We start from the raw sequence: 5,893 nt of genomic DNA, 5'->3' as shown, positions 1-5,893 counted from the left end.
GGCGATGGTCGACATGCAACCGTTGACCCTCGACAAACACACACACACACACCCCTAGTTGCGAGTCGATGGTTGACATGCAACTAGACCCGTAGAAACACACTTCCCTCCCCCTCCCCCTTCACAAGTTCCGAGTCAATGTTTGGCTTGCAACTGAGAGCCCTCGACAAACACACATTGAGAACGCCCCCTCCCCCCCAGTTGCGAGTCGATGGTTGACCTGCAAGTGGGGGCTCTCGACAAACACACACAACCTTAGTCGCGAGTCGATGGGTGACATGCAACCAGGGATGGCGACAAACACACACAGACACCGCCCCCCTGTTGTGGGTTGATGGTACACCTTCAGTTGCGAGTCGATTGTAGACTTGTAACTAGGGCCATCGACAAACACACATACACCACCCCCTCCTTCTCTAGTTGCGAGTCGATGTACTTCTTTAGATTTCGAAACAAAAACAAATGGAATAATGGAAGAACATGGGAGGGGAACGGGACAACACAGGGAGGGGAACAGGCGAAAGGAGAGTGACAGACTCGATGTAGGCTGTCGTATCAATCTAATGTCCTATGGGGCTAGACTCTTCATATTCTAAAAAAGGCCCGTATCAAACCAAGGCGACGAAGGCCCAACAAAAAAACAAAAAATAGTCGCGCTCCGTTGTAGGCCTCCCAGCCCGACAAGACGATATGACGGGACACGGATTGATCGCAATGCGTGCGATCGCTCGAGCGTGAAAATCAAAGCATAAATAGATCAGACGTCTGGACAGAAAACTGATGTTGCCAAAAATAATAAAATTTAAAAATCATAAATTACAAACAAATAAATTTAATAGATAAAGGAGAAAAAAGAAAGCAAAAAATAACGCAGCCCAGCTCATTCAATTCTGCCTGTACAAAAAGGCCTAGGTGCAGACAAAAAAAAAGAAACAAAAATGACAGATCGCACCAGCGTATATAATATAACAAAAAATAAAAGCCCACATATACTGAGATGAAAAGGGAAAGGCCGATCGGGCAAACAGCCCAAGGACACTAGTGCGGCGACACGGGCCTTAGCGACGACAAAAAGCAACAGTTCACGTCAAAGAAAACGACAACAGTTTGTACAAATCCGTTTAAAGCCAATAATCATGTGGTGGACAACTTAGATGTGACATCTTTAAAAAACATTTAAATGTAAATTAGTCATTCTGTTAACCAAAGGCTTAATAATTATAGGATACGAACGCAGCCACAACTTGGTCCTCGCGTCCTGACGGCTGCGGCAGCCAACACAATCGGCGAAGATGGCGTGTCTGCCAAACGAGCTGATCGTGTGGGAAATCCTAGTTCGTCTGCCCGTCAAATCACTGTGGCGGATAAGGTGCGTCTGCAAGGACTGGCGCGACACCATCTCCGGCGATCCTTCCTTCGCTCAGTCGCACCTCCACCGACTTCGCAAGCAAAAAGAAAAATACCATAGCCTGCTCATCGCACCACGTGTCTATCGCAAAGTGGTCGAATCTCACACCTCGATTATTATTTTTAGATTATTATTTTTCCCGTTCGTAGTCACACCTCACACGGCAAACGAAACATCAGATTTCAGGAGGCAAGTCCGAGTCAATTTCCATGTTATCCAAATTTCCAAGTTCGAGTTAGCTACAGTTTCCATGTCCGACTCGGTCGAGTATGTACGTGCTTATATAGGGCTGATGCTGGACGCTCGAAATCCCACAATGTGTATGCACGCTGCCACAAATCATACCAGCGGCAGCCAAAACGCTCGAAGATGGCTGACGATGGACGCCCCAAGTTGGTCCATCGACCGGAGACCATGCCGTGCCTGCCTCACGAGCTGATCGCGTGGAAGATCCTGGTCCGGCTACCCACCAAGTCGCTGCTGCGGCTACGGTGCGTCTGCAAGGCCTGGCGCGACATCATCTCCGGCGCCGACCCCTCCTTCTCTCAGGCGCACCTCGACCACCTTCATCAGCAAGTCAAGAAGCCCTACAGCCTGCTTATCGCGCCACGTATCAAAAGCGAAAGTGACATGGAAGATCCCCGCGACACAAGAAGACCCTGGGCCGATATGAAGGTTACCTCCCCGGGGCTGTACCTGTGGGAGGAGAGCCAGAAGGACATCGCGACCCTCTTATTCGACATCTCCTCATTCCCTGCCGAGGGGGCGGCGACAAGGCATGGGCTCACGCACTGCGACGGGCTCGTGTTTCTGCCCGCCGAGGATACAGTGCGTGTGCTCAACCCTGCCACACGCCAAATCCGCGTGCTGCCATGGAGCCTGAACAGTGTTGCGCCGCGTCGGTGCCCCCAAGGTGAAGGCCACCAGGCATTCGGCTTCGGACGCGACCATCGCTCCAACGCCTACAAGGTCGCCCGCTTCTTCCACCGTGAAACGCGCGGCATGGGCGGTCTCGGGATGGAGGTGTTCACTATCGGAAAGGACCAGTGCTGGCGTGAGACAGCCGTGCAACCGCCGTACCCTTTCGTAGCTGGACTAACGGCGACATTCTTCAAGGGCTCCTTGATCTGGACAATCGACCATTACTCGCCTATGTATGATTACTCACATCTCGATGATGCTGCAAACATGCCGTGCTTTGTCCGTTTTAACCTTGAAGACGAGTCATTCAGCGTCATGACCGGTCCTCCATGGTACAAAGGGGCCGACTATCTTGACACCAACTTTGCCGAGGTGAACGGGAAGCTAGCCATGCCTCATCCAGGGCCCAACAGTGAAATGGTCGAGATATGGTGTGCGATGACGTGGAAGGCAACGACCTGCCACGGTGGCATCAGCGGCATGTGCTCGATTACCCATTTTCTATGCGTCTCATTGCCACGTTTGGTGACGACTGACGAGATAGTGTATCAAGATACAGTGGACTATCTCTGGCGTCGAACTCGTCAAGGAGAAAAGGCTATTGCGCGCATGAATGTCTTGAGATATTACAACCCCGATATGGGCACGCTTGCTGAGTACTCATGGAGGACCGTCAAAAGCTTCGATGTAATATTTTATGTTCCGACCTTAGTTAGAATCTAGATAGCTTCTAGCGGGCTTACTTATTGCTAGCTATGTAATCAGCAAGGACCGTCACTGCTATTTTTAATAAAGTTTGTTTAAACGACGTAAATATTATGGACTTTGATATGACTTCATAAGGCCGGGGCTTGCATGATGACGAGCTTCAGATAACTGGGTCACTAACGGTTTCTTCGGAAAAAATCCTTATTTGGTTTGCAGCCGAGGAGGACGCCATGCATGGCTGCATCGCAAGAGAAAATTGAATTCCAGGTGAAGAATATTTTGCATTTCTCTCACCGTTCATGGTCACACAACAACCAAAACGTCGGATTTCAGGAGGCAACAAGTTCCGAGACAAATTCCAAGTGTTGTTACCAAAAGTTCGAGTTAGTTCCCATAGATGGTGAAGTTCGAGTTAGTGTCTGACTCGGTTTGGAATCTATCGTGGGCATATATAAGCACAAGATTAATAACCAAATCAAAGGCTTAATAGAAGGATACGAACGCAGCCACAACTTGGTCCTCGCGTCCTGACGGCTTCGGCAGCCAACACAATCGGCGAAGATGGCGTGTCTGCCAAACGAGCTGATCGTGTGGGAAATCCTAGTTCGTCTGCCCGTCAAATCACTGTGGCGGATAAGGTGCGTCTGCAAGGACTGGCGCGACACCATCTCCGGAGATCCCTCCTTCGCTCAGTCGCACCTCCGCCGACTTCCCCTGCAAAAGGAAAAATACCATCGCCTGCTCATCGCACCACGTGCCTACAGCCACGTGATCGAACCTAGGATAATCAAAGATGCGGTCACCACCCCGAGATTGTACCGGTGGGAGGAGAGTCGGCCGCATGCCGCAGCCCTCTTACATGACACCTCCTCGCTCCCTGCCGAGGTGACGTGGAGGAGGCATGCGTTCGCGCACTGCGACGGACTTGTGTTGTTGTCCACCGAGGCTAGCGTGTGTGTGCTCAACCCAGTCACACACGAGTCCTCACACTACCTTGGAGCCCCAACAGCGTTGCGCCACGTCGGTGCCTGGAAGTAGAAGGCCACCAAGCATTCGTCTTCGGGCGCGACCATCGCTACAACGCTTACAAGGTCGCTTGTTTATTCCACCGTGAAGCACACGCCATGGGCAATCTGGGGATGGAAGTGTTCACGGTCGGAAAGGACCAATGCTGGCGTGAGACGTCCGCACAACCGCCGTACCCTTTCATAGTAGGACGGACGGCGACCTTCTTCAAGGGTTCCTTGATCTGGACAGTCAACCCTGACTTGCTTATGAATGATGAATCGTCTCTGGATGGTGTTGCAAACAAGCCGTGCTTTGTCCTCTTCAGCCTTGAAGATGAGTCTTTTAAAGTCATGAAAGGTCCTCCATGGTACGAAGGGGATGACTGTTTTGACACCAGCTTAGCCGAGTTGAATGGGGTGCTAGCTGTGCCTCGTCAAGGGTTCAACGAATTAGTCGAGATATGGATGTGCGATGATGGTCAAGGCAACAAGGCGCCACGGTGGGAACCACGGCATGTCCTCGACTACCGGTTCTCTATTCGTCTGATTGCCATGTGTGATGACGAAATAGTGTATCAAGATGGAGCAGACTATCTCCGGCGTCATAGTTATCGAGGAGATAAAGTTATGTTTCGCATGAATCTCTTGGAGTATTATGACCCCAACATGGGCATGCTTGTTGGATACTTGGGGAAGGACGTCGTGTGGTTTGATGTAATGTTTTACATTCCCACCCTGGTTCAAATCTAGCTATCTTATGTGTGTGCGTGGTGTGGCAGTGCCTATGGGCTAGGCTCTGGATAGTTAATGTAATCGTATGGCATGCCACTATCAGTGGGCTGAACCATGCATAGACATTGACAGACAACTCGCCTAATTGTTGCCTATACATGACTTCCGCAAAGCATAGCTTGTCGATATCATTATCTCCTATAGTGTCCGCGGTGAAATTGATATGGCCGTACTATCTCCCTCACAAATCGACTGGCAGCACACAGTATCCTTGGATTCATATGCAAGATCCTAAAATAACAGGAATACCATACCTATCGGCAATTAATTATTATGATAAAAAATAAGAGATACAGTGATAATGCAACCCCTGATAGCGTAGAACAAGGGAGGGACGCCACAGGACAAACAAACCTCGCAAAGATTGTGATCCTCGTTATACTTGTCCACCAAGGCCGTGACCAACCGGTGCCCCAAATCATGGGTTTCATCGCCGGGCTGCGACCACACACTAGTAGAAAACGGGCCTATTGTCCCGGTTCATAAGGGCTTTTTGTCCCGATTCCTGAACCGGGACTAAAGTGTCGTTACTAATGCCCTGACCCTTTAGTCCCGGTTCAAACCAGAACCGAGACAGATGGGCCTCCACGTGGCCTGCGCGCTGAGCCCAGGCAGGAGGGTCTTTGGTCCCGGTTGGTGGCACCAACCGGGACCAATAGGCATCCACGCGTCAGCATTTCTGTGGCTGGGTTTATTTTGAAAGGGGCTTGTTTAGGGGTTTTGGGGGGTTAACTTAGTTTGTTATTAGCTAGCTAATAGAGAGAAGTGTCCTCTCTTATATCTCCGTGCTTGGTTTATACGCTATGCTATGCATGCCTAAACATGGCTTAGATTGAAGTGAAGGCAACATATGTGGTGCATGTCGATAGTAATACTAATTAATCCTAACTTGATCAAGTTTGGATTAGTATTACTTTCGACATGCACCACATGCATGTTGCCTTCACTTCAATCCAATCCATATGTTCATTTCACCCACTGATATATAATAACTCTTCATGCTCACATCATGCATCATCATAATAATAAGTCCTACTAATCATCATGATATAACTTC

At 49.7% G+C, this 5,893-nt stretch overlaps 2 pseudogenes; both read left to right on the top strand.

The window, feature by feature from the left end:
- Window positions 1-1,822: 1,822 nt before the first annotated feature.
- Window positions 1,823-3,052, top strand: LOC119332830 (annotated as a pseudogene).
- Window positions 3,053-3,598: 546 nt separating this feature from the next.
- LOC119332829 lies at window positions 3,599-4,794 on the top strand (annotated as a pseudogene).
- The last annotated feature ends 1,099 nt before the right edge of the window (window positions 4,795-5,893 follow it).

Source organism: Triticum dicoccoides, chromosome 7A, assembly GCF_002162155.2.
Source record: "Triticum dicoccoides isolate Atlit2015 ecotype Zavitan chromosome 7A, WEW_v2.0, whole genome shotgun sequence".
NCBI classification, from domain to species: domain Eukaryota; kingdom Viridiplantae; phylum Streptophyta; class Magnoliopsida; order Poales; family Poaceae; genus Triticum; species Triticum dicoccoides.
Note: the sequence above shows the minus strand (reverse complement) of the source record. Positions and strands in the feature narration are given on the sequence as shown.